Here is a 16886-nt window from a genome sequence, read left to right on the forward strand (position 1 = left end):
TTCTAGCAGATACAGCTGAAATAACTTGTCATTTGTCAGGTTCACAGAGCAGAAGGCATGTGCATGGCAATGTTCTCATGGTGGTGAGAAAGGCCTAACAACTTTACTAAACAATGCTGATCTTCCTCGCCCAGTATGGCAGACCGCCTCAGAATAAGTCTTTCTGAGTCCCCCGTGGAAGAAATTTGGGTGTCAGGTCAGATCCAAGTCAGATAAGCAAGCAAATTAAGACTTCATCCAGTCCTTCTGCATCTTGAGTATGTTCAGCGAGGTGGTTCTGTCTATAGCTCCTTCCCAAATACGTCATCCTTGACGGAACTATTCTAAGTACTTTGCACAGGATGTCTTCAGTTATGAGTTATTTCGCACAAGACAAAGAGCATTTCAAAAACCTTTATAGGACTGCATGCCTGCTTCCATGAAGCGCCCAGAATGTTTCTCACAGAGGGTGTGGTGAATGAAGTTTCAGTCTTGTCAGACCTGATGGACAGCTCAGCCGAAAAACTTGAAATGCCTAAGCAGTTTTGCTTCAGGTGGAGTAAGGCAGCGCAGCTGGCACCGTAGACAATAGACAAGAGTGGATCATGTTACTTGCCTCACACAAGGCTTTTCTGACAGTGAAATAGAAGGCTTAATTACTTGCTGTCCTTGACATTTTCTTGAACAATTCCCTGCATTATAAATGCTGGACTCTGTCACAGTCAGCAAAAAAACCCAAAACATTTAGAAATACTGTTCTAGAGCTGACCGATTAGGAGGGAGAGCTTCAGTTCAAGCTTCTGGCTGCAGAAGGGGAAACTTGAAGTTACTTCTCCTTCCACTGAAGCTATGCATCCTTCCTTCCCTTTGAAAAGGGGGCTTTCTGAAACCCTCCTTTATTATAAACATTGCCGGTACTGGCAGTAATAGCTGGTATACAATCCTAAGCATGCTTATTTGGAAATTAGGACCCACTGTGTTCACTCAGGCTTTCTCCCAAGTATGGGTGCACAGGGCTGTAGCTTTATAAGCTTTGAACTAGAAAGTCCCCCATTCAAAAACCTCCTTTCTGTCAGGACCTTACTTTCTGTTCTTAGACAAGCCATGGTGCCCTCCCATAACTACCGGTACCTCTTCCGTAAATGGAGGCAGGAGCAGAACCACGTATTGAAAGCCACTGAGATGTCTAGGAGAATGAGCAAAGTCAATCTCCTGCCATCTTTTCCCAACAAATGTCATCAGCCAGGATGACCAAAGTAGGGTTGCCAGACTCAGTAGAGGACAGGACTTCTGTGCCTTTAATTGCCCTGCTCTATTTTGAGTCTGGAAACCTTAAAGAGAAACCAGCAGACCCTTTGCTTGGAAATTCAACAAAGGGTCTTCTGGTTTCTCTTTAAGGTTTCCAGACTCAAAAGAGAGCAGGGCAATTAAAGGCACAGAAGTCCTGTCCTCTATTGAGTCAGGCAACCCTAGACCAAAGCGCTTTCAGTGCCATGACTGGGCCTCAAGCCAGACTTGATTAGGTCCAGACTTCAGATAAGCACTTTCCTCCAAGTGTGTTTGAAGCTAGACTGCCAGCATCTTGCCCAATGAAGAGATAGTTGCCACTGATTGATGGTAGTTTAGCACTTCTGGGTGCAAAAAAAAGCCATCTTCAGGCTGCAATAATTCTGCAGCTATTCTCTTGGTATGATGTGACCCAATGCACCCTGAGTCCAGTTCCTTTTCTGTGCAAGTGCTATCCCTCAGATATATTTACTAAATTGTTTCATGAAGGATGGATTTCTGGGATGTAAAATTGAAAATATAATAATAAATAGACACGCAAGAATATACTGCTGCCATAGGTAGCTGTGTGGCTTTCTCCAGTGGTGCAAAAAAGTGGTGCCTTGGAGTGGATCAAGGAAGTGATCTAAGGAAATGGTTACAGTGGTACCTCTACTTACGAATTTAATGCGTTCCGAACGCACATTCGGAAGTCGAAAAAAATTGTAAGTCGAATCACATAGGAATGCATTGGGAGAAAAAATTCGTAAGTAGAAGCAACCCTATCTAAAAATCCGTAAGTAGAAAAAATCCTATCTAAACCGCATCCAAGATGGCGGACGGAGCTCTGTTCGTAAGTAGAAACATTCGTAAGTAGAGTTATTCGTAAGTAGAGGTACCACTGTATCTCCCTTCCACTGTCCAAGCTGGCAGGCTCTGCAAATACTTTAAAGGGGGGGGGAGAGAAATAAAAATAATCTGATCACAGATCTACCACTTGGTGCTTAGTTTGGCCATTTCGTGCATGCATAGGCTCTCTAGATGCTTTTTAGCTGACAGTTTCATTTCACTCTTCTTTCTTCTTGCCTGTACTGGATTCTTAGCAATTCTTGTCTAGGGGGTGGAATTTTCCCATCTATGCACAACCTCTTGCAACACCTATGTGGATCAGAGACTGCAGAGATGGTGCCAACACAACAGGGTGTGTGCAGCATGGTGCTTTCCAGTCGGGAAGATCAGGAGGTTTGGAGAAGATGCATGCAATACTGCGAAAAAGTGTCCCTAGTGAATAAGAATTGTGAATCAGTCCTGCCTAAGAGGCTTGCACTCATGCTGGAGCCATAGTGAGAGGTTTCCCTAAGACTATCCAAGGATTGCCAGGCCTAGATCCTAATCTTCATTAACACCAAAGGCATGTGTACGCACCTTCTTTGTGCAGGTTTTAATTAAAGCAAAGTGTGTATGGGAAGGGATGGACCTATTGCAGGCTAACCAAGTTGTTGGTGGATAGATGTGTAGAAATGATTGCTTTTACAAAGAGGAAAATCTGGACTACTCTACTTTGAGTACTGCTTTGCAGAGTTGGGATCTTCAAATTCCAGGTCACCACTGGAAAATTAAACAGCGCTGGGGTGCCAACTTGAATAAAAGCTCCACCCCTCACAATTGATCACAAGACGTGGCACATGCACACAATTTGAATGGCTATGCCCAGCAACTGGGGGGGGTCAAATATTTGGGGGGGGGTGGTTGAAGGGAACTCGGCCCCTAGGAGTTGGCTCATACGAACAGCGCCCATGACTTGTTTCATAAGAAGTTAAGAAAAGACTTGCTGAATTGAACCAAACATCCATCAGGGTCAGCATTCTGTTTCTGAAAGCCGCCAGGCAGATGCCTCTGGAAAGCTCAGAAGCAGGGCATCAAGGCAACAGCCTATCTACCGTATGTCTTCAATTAAGTAGGATCAGTTTGTGACAATGTCGTTTTCTCTCTCAGTGTTGTTTGCATTCCTATTTTGGACTGTTTGCAGAGTATCCAAAAATACACTGGTGACTTTGGGCATATTTGTATTTTATTTACAAGTACGGAGCCAGTGCATATGGAGGCAAACAGGCAACAGATCCCCAGGGAGAGGCCCTGTAGCTCAATATGCTTCTCTTTCTGCCAACTCACAATCCCTCCCTCCCTCTCTCTCATTTCGACAGCATTAACTGCTGTTTCCCATCACTCATCTGCTGGGTCTCTGCTCCACCCATATGGCTGACAGTCATTAAGAAATATTAATGTTGTCCAAGTCTCTGCCGCCTCCTCCTGGGTGTCACTTGTGGTCTGACCACTAGCAGAAACAGAGCAATTGATCCATTCACATTAATCAAACAACAAAATCACAATGATATGTGTGTGTGTTTGTGTGTGTGCACACTACTGGCAGAAATCCACAAACCTGCTTGTTCAAACATGACCTTGGTATCTTTCGCACAAGCAATTTTCTGTCTGGCACTGAGAACCTTTTTCCAAGAGGTGTGGCTTCTTCTGGAACAAAAAGACTTGGATGAGTCACACCCATTTTAATACTCAAGCTGTGGGTCCTACCCTAAGGAGTGTCAATGCTCCTGTTTTTTCTTCCTTTCTTGCCTCTCACAAGCCTTAACTCTCTTTAGCTAAGAAATCATGCCCAAGACATGAACACTTAAACATATATCCTACACAGCGTGCTGCCCGTAGTTTCACCATCCTTCTTGTTGTTCTAGTTAAAAGTGTTAATACTCACTAAATTTGTTGCTGCCATTGCCCAAAGGGTTTCATTTTAAGATCAAAGAGATGCACAGCTACAAAGAAGTGTGAGATAACACCTGGTCTTGAGTAACACTGGTCTACCAATTGATCTATGGCATTGCTCCAGTTTTAATTAGACATTGGGTGTGCCTTTTTGTATTGATAAAACAGCAAGAAGTTTGAACCAATTAAGCCAGAAACAGAATCCTCAGTACAGCCCCAATGTGAGCTTTCAGCTCCAAAGGAGCCTTGAATAGCATCCAAGGAGCAAACAAGGGTGAGAATAGAAAACACAAGAGCTAGATGGAGAGTGAGAAGTAAACCAGGGGGGGCCAAACACGGCCCTCCAGCAGTTCCTATCTGGCACTCAGGAATAAGGATGGGGAAGAAATCTGATTCAGTTTGCATTTAAAGGTGAACTTACCTAATTTGCACTTCCTGAAACAAGTTGCACACTGAATGAAACACATGCATCCTTTGAAATTTGCACTTCTCTGAAATTTGCAGTGTAGTTCTCCAGCCAAGTAACGCGTACAAAAAAATTGTATATACTAGTGTAAAGTTTGCATATAAATGCATATATTAGTGCAGAGCTTTCCAAACCGTGTGTCACGACACATTTAGTGCACCGGCTGCAGTGTGTAGGTGTGTCGCACGAACACTCCCCACGTTCCTTCCGGGGCTGGAAAGGGGTTAGTTTAACATCCGGTTTGCTAGTGAAACTGAATTACAGTACTGTGTCGCGAAATGATGCATGACTAAAAAAAGTGTGTCACCAACATGAAAAGTATGGAAAGCTCTGTATTGGTGGATATACTGCACAAAAATGAATTCTATTACAGAAAAACGCTTTGCAAACACGTGTGTATTGGGTAACATTGTATACAAACGTGTCTATCGTGAGAAATCCACACTAAAGTGATGTTGAATTTTCATGAGCACTTTAAAAAAACAAACCACAAGCTTAAGACTGGAAATATAAGAAAGAGAGAGAAGCAAATTGATATATTTGCCCATGCCTACCCAGGAGTCAGGAGTCTCCCAGGCCACACCCCCATCAAAGCCACACCTGACATCTGCTTTGCATGTACCCCCCTTGAGTGTTTTTGCCTGGTAGGAATGTGTGCTTGAACCCTGCTTGCCTAGATGAAGGACAGAGAGGGATGCCGTGAGAAGATACTAACCTATTTTGCAAAGGTAAAAATTAACAGATATTGCTCTACTCACTTTTGCCTCTGGCCCTACCACCACTTGTAGAAGACTGCTCTGAAGGAATGTGTCCCTTCCAATGGAAAAGGTTCTCCACCCATAGGGATCCCGGCACAAATCCCATTTACCAAAGTACTCTGTTAACCTAAGGGACATGGAGAAAAGTCAAATAAAAAAAGTTTGGAAAAAAGTACAGTGGTACCTCTACTTACGAATTTAATGCGTTCCAAACGCACATTCGTAAGTCAAAAAAAATTGTAAGTCGAATCCCATAGGAATGCATTGGGCGAAAAAAATCGTAAGTCGAAGCAACCCTATCTAAACTGCATCCAAGATGGCGGACGGAGCTCCGTTCATAAGTAGAAACATTCATAAGTAGAGTTATTCGTAAATACAGGTACCACTGTATAAAGATGAAAACATCTTTGTTGTTGTTGTTGTTGTTGTTGTTGTTGTTAAAAGGAAAAGCACAACCAGCTCTAGACATCCCACTCCTTCCCCCCAAAAAAAATCCCCACCAATTTTGGGGAACACGAATGAAAAGGAAGAAATGAGATAACACCAAACAATTAAGCAGGGTGGAGTTGTGAGTGGATCCCCAAATGCCTTGGAGATCAGCCTCTGCAATTAAAAGTGGAAGGTGTGAAAAAGCTAATAAAGGAAGGAGCAGAATGGGAGAGGCATGATTTACAGTGACGCCAAGTTTCCAGCAAAAATGTGGAGGGTAAATTTATGGGATCAGGCTAAATAGGAGACCACCAAAATAAATAAATAAAATTCTTCCCCTTGAAGGTTTGAGGCAGGGTGTTGCCATCGTGACAAAGGTGTGTACATGCTACATACTTTTCAGCAGTGGCGCTTCTGTGAGGGTTGCACTCATTACATTTGCTCATACATGCCATCTTCTCCTCAGGACTGCGCTTGGGGAAAACCAGTTCCACATCTTTGGGGCAGAAACCAGCTGTGCATTGTACTGATTGGCCAGAGACCTTGGATGCCATGATGCATGAAGCTTTGATGCCCTCAACTCATTCCCCCAAAGCAGGGTTTTTTTAACATTGTTCAAAAATGGAGGCTGCATGCACAGTCCTGTTTATTTTGCAGCCATCACATTGCCACTGCTCATTTGGGAAGCAGGGTACACACAACACTACAATACACATCTATCCTGTAATTTCATTATCAAATACTGCGCTTTGATGCATCCCCCCAACCAACCAACCTCGATCCAAATTAAGAAAAAGAACACCTTAGGTGCATTTTCAGCCAGGATAGTGTGCACATAGCCTTTCAATTGTTGTTGTTGTTAATGTTATAACGATGATGTACCCAAACCATTAAATTGCATAAACGTGCAAGCAGTACTTTGAGAAGTTATCTTTCAGACAACTCCACCTGAAGGATGACAGAAGGCTGGATACATATTCATTCTGTCAGTGCTCATAGTATTGATAATTACGTCTGCCAAATAATCATGTAGGCATTAAGAAGCCAGGTTAACTCCACTGGGGTGAGGGGGACTTCACTGAGTCCTCTCTTTAATATATGATTGTATGCACACTATATAGTCACCCTTTTCAGCACCTGTAGTTAAAATAAATTTGGTTGCAGCTCAGCATGATTTGCATGCTGTGGGAACTGTTCAGAAACACATCCCTCATCCATCACCTGTTGTCTGGTCCAAACACAGATCCTGGCCATGCACTTATTTCCTGTTTGGTTTACCGGAGAGTAACAAAGTCAGGAACATTCATTCATGAGCTTCAGACAGTCTAGATTAAGCAGACACTTAGATCATCATATGTCATTTTATCTGTGCTGACATCATAAAACAAACATTTGCCCTTGACTCTCTGTGAGCAACAGAACCTCTAAATGATAAGTGCAAATACAGTTTATGGCCTATGGGTCCAGCTTTGTCCCATATTCCATCAATTGCATTACTCAGAAATGTGCAAGCACATGTGGCTCAGTAGCACAGACATAGTAAACATGGCTGTGCATGATCAATAAATGATTTGCCTCTCATTTCAGGCAGATGCATTCTCTACATCTATATTCGACGCACATTTAAAGGGTGTGGCATTCTCCAAATAATCCTGGGACCTGCAACTTGTTAAGGGCACTGCAAATAGTAGTTTTGTGAAGGGGGGAAGTATAGTCCCCACGATTATTGGGAGTAATGGATTTTGAATACAGTTTAAATGTATGGTGTGCATCTGCCCTTAGGAAGCCAACAGAGACAGGGTGACCGTACTTAAGTGTTGCATCAAAAAGAAGGTACCTGTTCCCGCTTCTCTAGTTGGGATCCCGTCCATGAAAATCAAAAGGGTCTTAGTAATAGAGCCCTAAAACCACCTGCTTGTGAAGTCCTGACTAGCTTGCCCCTGATCCTGTTTTCCGGATCTGAGCTCAGCTCTAAAACGTGTACATAATGATTAAAAAAGCAAACTATATCTGAGCACATCTGGCTTCTTTTCCAATACTACTGTGTAAACACAGCAGCCATTCCACCCTGAAAAAGAACAGCTACCCTAGCAGAGATCATTCATTCCAGGAAGACTTGAGCCTTCTCCCCCCCCCCCACCCCCACCAGCACCTCTGATTTTGGAAATTAAGCAGCAGGCCCCACCCTAGCCTCAGATTTAACACCAGTAGTACAGCAGCTGCAGTTGGTACAGCTGCTTTTCTTTCCCACTGCCCTTTGGCCCTCTCTGGGGCACAGATGTGCCATGAAAGGCTTAAGGCTCAACCACACAAGATGATAGGATATTTAGGAGTTTTATTTCCCATTTTAAAGCAGCTGTGCTAGATTTTGATCAGAGCAACGATGCCATTTGCCATTCCCCATATCGAAACCTCCCACTCTGAAATAGCTATTTAAAAATTGGGGGGGGGGATACAAACATGGTAGTGTATAGGTACCTGCATTCTCCCCTCTGTTTCAGGGCAAATCATGATTTTGGGAGGGTAATTTACATCAGGGAAATGGGTTAAGTACTCCTCAGAGCCACTTCTTCAGTCAAAACTGAAGCCCATTGAAGCTGCTTTAAATTAAGCAAATAAAAAACATCACTGAAGATCTAATCATGGATCTTCCATGTCCGGTGAGGTTTGGCCACCAGCAAAATTTTGCTGGAACAGTGGTTCCTCAATCACTTAGATGAATTTCATACTGAAATTCCACACCTAGATTCACTGACTTTTCAGAGGTGCTTCCTGAGTTCAGTCAGCATGCGAGAGCAGCCACACCCCAGGAATGGCTTCAACTGGCCGGCTGTCTTCTGGAGAAGAAAAGGCTAAAGAGTAAAACCTACATACGGTAAATCCAGAGTGCCTTGTATGCCTTCTTCCAGCAACTCCTGTAGCGAAGCAGGTGCTAAACATATTGTTCGGCTTTCCTTTGGACCACATCAGTGCAGTGGCGGTGCAATGGGGGGCGGGGGGCGGTGTGCCCCAGGTGCCATGTCTGCAGGGGTGACAAGGAGGCACCCCGCGGGGGCTCGTGGCAGCATGAGCAGCCATCGTGCTGCTGCAGCAACATGTGGAGGATCCTTCATTCACAGATGCAGCTGCAAGCAGAGGATCCTGGAGACAGCGGCAAACCACTATGTACAGCACATGTGTGGCATCGCACGCATGTGCTGTACGAAGCGATGCTGCACATGCACTATACTCAGCGGTTTGCTGGCACCGCTGCTCCAGCGCCGTATGGACAGTGCCGGGATCCCTCCGCCGCTGCTACAGCCACAAACGGAGCAGAGGATCTTGGCATCCTCTGCGCAGCACTGGAGTGGCGATGCCGGAAAACCGCTATGTACAGCGCATGTGTGGCGTCACTTCCTACAGTGCACGCATCATATGTAGCACCGCCGCACATGCGCCCTACGTAGCAATGCCTGCCCCAGGTGTCACGACGCCTTCGTTCGCCCCTGCATCAGCGAGGTCGAGAGAGGAGTCTTGTCTCCTGGGCAGCCCAGGACCTCCATACACATTACCTAGGCTTGTGCCCCTGGGAGGTCACTTCCGTGCTGCTAACACAGTGGTTTGACTTGCCCCCTGGGAGGGCACTCCTCTTTCTCTTGAGACAGATGGATGACAAAAACAAAAAGTCTGTGTATGTTGGTGAGATACTGGCAGAGCCGGATATAAAATTAAGCATTTAATAAAGGACCTTGTATATTCTGACCTTGTATACTGTTCATTCTTTCATGTAATTTAAAGTGAGGGGAATTGCTCGGGAAAGTATGGGGTAGGAAAATGTAAAATTAAACCAATCGGTGCTTGTTCACTTGTACCTTTCATCTTCCTTTTCCCTGAGGGTGTCTGAATAGCAACTCAGACTCATCTTGCAGGTTTCCAAGTTATAGTATGTGTTGATGCTCAGCCTGAAGCAGAGGCAAGGCAGATGATCCCTGCATTCCATAGAGATGTGCCAACTTTTTTTGACCACAAGGTACTCCTGTATCCTTAATAGCTGCATCGCAGGGAGAAGTTTGATGGCTCCACCTCTGTGGATGACAGTTTGGGAACTCTGCTTTTACATCATAGGAAGCTGGCTTCCAACAGGGCAAGCTATTAGGGTACAACCCCAAGCCCTGGCTGGCAGCGGTGGAGCTTGATGGAGCAGTGCAGGCAATGCCACACCTACAGCCCTGGCACTTGTGTGGGACAAGGCAGACTGTGGAGGGACAGGGGGGAAATGCTCCGTTGCTGCACAAGCTCCCAGGCTGACACAGTGAAGAGGCATGGAACAGACTCACTGTCATTGTAGGACGGCATCAGGATCTGTCAAGGATCCAGCAAGTCCTTTGGTGCCTGAACTGCCAGCAAGAATGCCACCGGTAGTAGTTTCTCCCCACTGTTAGGGCAGGCTCATTGGGGTGCTCCTTGGTGGCAGGGCTCCCCTACCTATGGTAGAGCTCCCCTGCCACCAAAGGCTTGTGGGGCTGGAGAAAACTGAGCAGAGACACCCCCTCTCCATTCAAATCCCATTGGCACAACAAATCAGGAGTTTGGAATGCTCTGTTAGGCCATGTTCAATATTGTCTACTCTCCAGTGTTTCAGGCAGGGTTTTTCCCACATCAAATCACCTTCCCTATCCAGTCCTTTTAACAAGATATGGCAAGATAGAACCCAGGACATTTTGCATGCAAAACAGGTACCGTACTCTCCCATGCTCCCCCTTTGTCTTGCTTCAATGCTTCCTGGTTGTTATACGAAGAGCACTGCTCCCATTTCCTCTGCTCATTCTCAATGTGCTCATTATTAACTATTCCCCAGACCCTGGATTTTGTCTGTCCAATAAACAAGGTTGCTAAAGTTTCGTTTATTTCTTTGGGTGATTTATAACCCACTCTTCATTAAAATTAATCCGAGAGTGGAGTACAATATAATGCATTAATAATAACAATAAGCAATCTTTAAAAAATAAACTCAAACCACAGTGACAACAATAAATCAAAGCTGCATCACAGTGCCAGAGAGCAACAAAATATCTTCTCCAGTCAACTTAGCCAAGTGCCTCAGTAAATAACAGTAGCTTTTCCAGTTAAAACCCATCAATGCTGGCGTCAACCAAATCAGTGAAGGTGTTACACAGTTGGGGTGCCATTGCGGAGAATTCCATCTCACATGCCACCACCCTCCGCAAGCGCAGCACAGCTAAGAGGGAGTCTTCCCTTCATCTCAAGGATGAGGCTGATGTAGGTGGTGGCAGTCCAGCAAATACTTAGGCCCTAAGACATTAGTTGTGCATTTCGTGGGAGACCAACATGCATAGACTGAATATTCGAGCAAAGCTTTTGGTAGCATAGAGATAAGTGATGGGGAGAGTTTCACCTGCTAATTGTGGGTGTGTAGAGCTGTTGCTAAAAGCAAAAGGGCATGGCCAAGCGGGGAAATTGCAACCTTCACAATGTTAGGGCAAAATTCTGGGTGCGAGAATGCTCAGCCACCCAGCTCATCAGGCAAGGGCCTGTGGTCGTTGCAGAGTATAAAGGAAGGAGTCCAGCCATGATCCGGAGCAAACAGCAAGGTTTATTACTGCGCAGCAGGTTCAATGCCAGACTGAACACCGTGAACAGGGCTGCAAGAACTTTTAAAACTTCCCACCACCATCCCATAATGCACATCGAAAGCATCATACATACATCACTTGTGACAGGGTAAAACGTCAGAAAAGGGGAAGGTGCAAGGGGCATTAGCATACAGGTAAACAGGAGGTAAGCAGGATTAGCATAAGGTAACAATGCACGATGTCCCAGGACATTGTTAAGCAAGTACCAGTAAGTATCTGGGAGGGGATCCTTGAGTACCTGGTGGGGAAAAACAATGGGTCCGAGTGTGAGTATTGCCTCTGGCTTCGGAGGGTTGGGAATGGCAGGAGATGGTACTTGAATGGATTATGGATATGCAGAGGAGCACCACCCTGGCTACCTGACCTCTTGCTTAAGGGATTATGGCTGTTCCCTGCATCCCTGAGAGCCCTTGGCCAGAGTAGAAAAAGGGGGTTTCGTTTAGAAATAAAGATACACTGTATTCATTCATAAAGAAATATGGTTACATAGAGTCTCAGGCAACAGAGAAGGGGTAGGAAAGGGAGCCTTTATTACTCAGGGCTTGATCTTGAGGGGGTTCGTGTTGGTGCGATACTAGAGTGGTGCTGTAGGATCAAATGGGGTCCCCTTGAGGGCATTAGTGCCAATCTTGATTCCCAAATGAAGCCTCGTTTGGGTGCCCCCCCCTATAAAATTCCCTAACAACAGTGTCATGTGTGTGTTCTGTTCAGCACCTGCAAACACTGGTACTGGTAAGAGGCTGGGGAAAGGTGGCACCAGTAGGTGCCTGCTTGCTGATGCTATCACATCTCATCTTTAAAATGAAATCTTCCCAAGGCACTTGGCTCAGGCACTCGGCATTTCAGGTTGGTGAGGTGAGGATCTCATAACCAACTCACATTCAGATGATTTCATGGAGGGGCCCCTGGCAGCAACAATCATACCTGACAACACATATTGTGAGCAGAGCACCCAGCAGGGTTCGGAGGGAAGAAAGATGGGAGAGAGCAGCTTTTTATATGGTCAACAATAAAATCAAACCATTGGTCCTAATATTCTGTGCTCACGCAAAAGGACCAAAAGAACAGTACCATGGGCATTCTTGCATATTGACCACCAGACATAAAATAGTACAGAGAACTTACTTTTTTTTTAAATGAAGTGTTTGCAATTAGTTCCATTCTTTGAAAAATGTGTTTAAAGACTCAGGCTTTCTCTGGTCACTAGTGGGAGTAGCTGTAATCCAAATGAGTAATATATATGTCAGTTTGCAAACAGAAAGATGTGTTAGGGATTCCTTTGATGCACCCAAGAAGTAGTCTGCTTAGTCTCTTCTGCCTTGGTACTGCCTGCTCTCTGTGACCTTTCCTACATAAACACAGGAAAGCCTGAGAACAAGATTAAAACTATAGCCCAGTCTAGTTAATGGTCTCAAATCAAGGCACAGTGGTTACTCAGAAACCTGAAATTTAGGGTGAGGGACTGATGTTTCATGGGGTGAATGTGGGATCAGTTTCTGCTGACAAAATGAAAAATAGGGGTTGGGGAATCAGAGTATGACTGGACCTAGACACAGTTTTCACAGACTGAAAGGAGCAATTAGCTATGCAAATAGATAGCCGGTAAAAAACAAGAGTTTTGTGCCACTTTAAAGACTAAAATATTTATTATGGCTTAAGTTTTCAGATGCAAGAGTCCACTTTATCTAGACCACCTGCCGGTAAGCCCCACTGAAGACAACTGGGTTTACTTCTGAGTAGACATGTCCAGGACTGCATTGCAGAACTGTTAGTCATTAAGGTGACAGAACACACCCTTTCACTCTCTGCCTTTAGCTTCTTCTAAGCTCTCCTCTTAGGGCTGCTCCATACCATAAATTTAAAAGACATCCAACATATATTTAAAGCACAACGACATCTCCCAAAGAATCCTGGGAACTGTAGTCTCCCCCCTCAGAGAGCTACAATTTCCAGTACCCTTAACAAACTACAGTTCCCAGTTGGTCTTATTCATTTTTATTAAAGAAATTTGCCCTAGTCTAGGCCTAACCGAGGGACGTAGTTCAAAAGCACGTCAAAGTGCAAGTAGGTAAATAGGTACCGCTACAGCGGGAAGGTAAACAGCATTTCCGTGCACTGCTCTGGTTCGCCATAAGTGGCTTTGTCATGCTGGCCACATGACCTGGAAGCTGTACGCCGGCTCCCTCGGCCAATAACACAAGATGAGCGCCGCAACTCCAGAGTCGGTCACGACTGGACCTAATGGTCAGGGGTCCCTAGGCCTAACCCACACCATATTTTTAAAGTACTCTTATAGCACTTTAACAGGCATGACTTCTCCACAGAATTCTGTGAGTTGGGATGGGATGGGAGGGGTTGCAATCTGGTAAAGGTGACAGTCTGTAAAACGCAGCAAGCTAGAGAGAGGGTCAGAGCCATGGCTGATTAAATAAAAATAAAAATCCAGGGCTGCAGCTATGGGAAAAGCAGGACGCTCTTAAAGTGCTAACGGTGTGAGCCCCTCAATGTAAATAAACAATCCATCATAATGACAACACAGTCTCCTCATTTTCCAAGAGGAAACACGAAAACTGGATAAGCGCGCCTGGAACCCCTGTAATATCACCCCGATAGCTCAGAGATTGGGGTAGCATGCAACAGCATACACGAATCTCACAGCAGTCTTTTGATATCAGCACCCATCTTTTGACAAAACGGGTCACTGCAATCTATTTAGCATAATGTGACTTGTGCAGAACTGACTTCCTAATTTGCTCCAGCTGTTTTTAGAACAATGACAAACACTGATTGTGCCCATACTTCATTCTTGACAAATTCGGTGCATTTGGGCTTTCAAAAGACCTTGGTGCTGTTTTTTCCCCCTGCCTCACTAACTGGGCTCTGTGTCAATGTGGGAGTAGCATCCCACACACCCATATTTACTGCAGTCACCATTTCCCCCCAACACAGATTAAGGTGGCAACCTCAGCCACTGCACAAACAAGTACACAAAAGCTAGCTGGTGCTGCACACTCAAGGAAACAGCTTTTGCTGTCATTTGGCTCCCCTGTCGAGAAATGAACTGGCATCCATTTAGATCTGTGATAAAAAAACTAATGTGTAGATTTCCTGCTATAATAGGCTTGTTTATTACTTATGGAGAACTATAAACTTTATTTATGGAGACAACATGTTCATGTAGCAAACGTCAAGAACGGTGGCTGTTTGCAGAAAGCCCACACTTTCAAATCTCTCTCCTAGGACTGCTTGACGTGTTGCGTGTCAAAACAGCGTGTGCTTTTGTCGGAAGCCAAATCCAGCTGCCTGGTAGGTGCACTTGTTAGAAACATAGGTATGGAAACAGGCCTGCTGGCATTTTATAGAAACAATTAAAATGGCTTACTTTTTACAGTTTTATTCATTTAAATCAGGAAGATCGTAAGAAAAACAAGCATGTTAGCTATATTTGGTGGCAACATAACAAGGTAGGAAATCTGCATTAGAAGTACGGACTAACTGTTTAGTAACTCAGTTAGTTGGTGCAGAAAATGTCTTGGGAATAAAAATATTCCCAGCACCCTATCTGTGGAATGATCTGCCTTAAGGAAGAACCCACTTGGCAGTCTTTGGGGTGCCATGCACAGACCTTTATATTTTCCCCAAACCTCCTTAACCTTAGTTTTAAATTGAAGACCTGTTCAATATATTTTTTGCTGTTGTTGAAAAGTTTTGTTCTTCCTATACAGTCATACCTTGGATCCTGAACACCTTGCGAGTCGAACATTATGGCTCCCGAATGCCGCAAACCTAGAAGGGAGTGTTCCGGTTTGTGAACGTTTTTTTGGAACCCGAATGTCTGATGCAACTTAACACGGCTTCCGATTGGCTGCAGGAGCTTCCTGCAGCCAATCAGAAGCCATACCTTGGCTTCCAAATGTTTTGGAACCCGAAAAGACTTCCAGAACAGATTCCATTCGACTTCCAAGGTACCACTGTACTTATTTTCTGCTTGATATATATTTGTGTCTTTTTTATGGTTAAGTCACTCAGATAATTTTGCTATTGGGGGGCATATAAATATTGTTCTGTGTAATAACTTCATAAACACCCAGTGCTTTCCAAACCTAGCTATGGTGCATTTGAGTGCTTTTCATAAATCAGTCTTCGCAAGCCATATAATGAGTGTGGTGCGGGATACACCTTCCACGGGTGCTCAAGCTGCCCTTACCTGCTCATCCAGTGTTGCCCAAAAGCAGTTAGGCGGCAACTTTCATTTCAGCAACATAGCTGGGGGCACGCCTAGGCCTGGAGCTCTGCACAGTTTTGGGTTATTCTGATGAGTATGTGGCTAAAGCATTGCAGAGGGGAAACCTATTACTAGCATGATATTCCTGCAAGCTCATGTTATGGTGACTTTTGCAACCCAGGAGTTTGAAACAGCCTCTCTAAGCCTGGGATGGTGGCTATAAAACAAGGAGGAGGAGCCTATGGCTTTGCAGATGCTGCTAAACTACAGATCCCATCATCCTCGTTCATTGGCCATGGTGGCTGGGAGGTGGAATCCAGCAACACAAATAATCATAATTAAAAAATGCATTGTATTATGACCATTGCTTACAAAAATGCATACGTTAGTCAAAACTGCATGCAAAAAAAATGTGTATAATAGACATCTGCACTAAAACGCTGTCAAGTTTTAATAAGGGTTTTTATTATTATCACAAATTGTTGTGAAACTGTGGAGGACTAAATTCAAGGCAGGGGAAACCAGAAGCTGGGAGAAACAAACATTGGCAGATCCTTCCATCCCTATTAAGAGCTGCATTGCACCAGCTCCTTCCGTTGCAATCAGAAAAAGTAAATGAATAAATGAACAGAGACTGTCAGGTATCTTTTCACAACAAATTGAGTATATGTGTTTGTGTATTATTTGTAGAACTGACAGGTCTTGGCAAATCTCGAACCACTAAAGAGAGTTTTATCCCAAATACATTCCAGTGGATGCTTCCATACTGGGGGTTGTAGTCACCTGATACTGTAACATGAATGGACTTGTTAATTTTAACAAGTCTACTCTGAGTAAAAATTTGTTTGAATAGAATTCCTAGGTGGAATTCTCCCACTTGTGATTATATATTTGGGGTGAAATGTGCCAGATTAGTGTAAATCCACCTTTGCAAATTATAAAAAAACGTTCAGTTCATATCACCCAAGTAGGGAGCTACACCAAAGCGTTGATGGAAAAATAGGTTTCACTTTATATATGAATACATTTCCCTCCCTCAGACTTGCCTGTGCCTGTCTGAAGAAACTAACAACCCGCTGGGAACACGAAGATCTGGAAAGCGGTCCAAGATCGTAGCTCACACCCAGATCTGAGGGAGTCAGAAAACATTTTTGAATACTCGCTGGTTCCAGTGGACCACCTACAGTCTACTGGTTGCTGGGGGTATTGCAAACCAATGCTGGACCCTGGGCTGATCCTGCAAAGCGCTTACGACCTTCAGGAAGAGTTCATACTCAGGATGACTTAGTCCCAATTAGTTACCAGTATGTTTTTACCTATTGGGACTGGCAAGGCACAAAACGGAGGGGCCT

This window comes from Zootoca vivipara, chromosome 8 (assembly GCF_963506605.1).
Source record: "Zootoca vivipara chromosome 8, rZooViv1.1, whole genome shotgun sequence".
Classification (NCBI taxonomy): domain Eukaryota; kingdom Metazoa; phylum Chordata; class Lepidosauria; order Squamata; family Lacertidae; genus Zootoca; species Zootoca vivipara.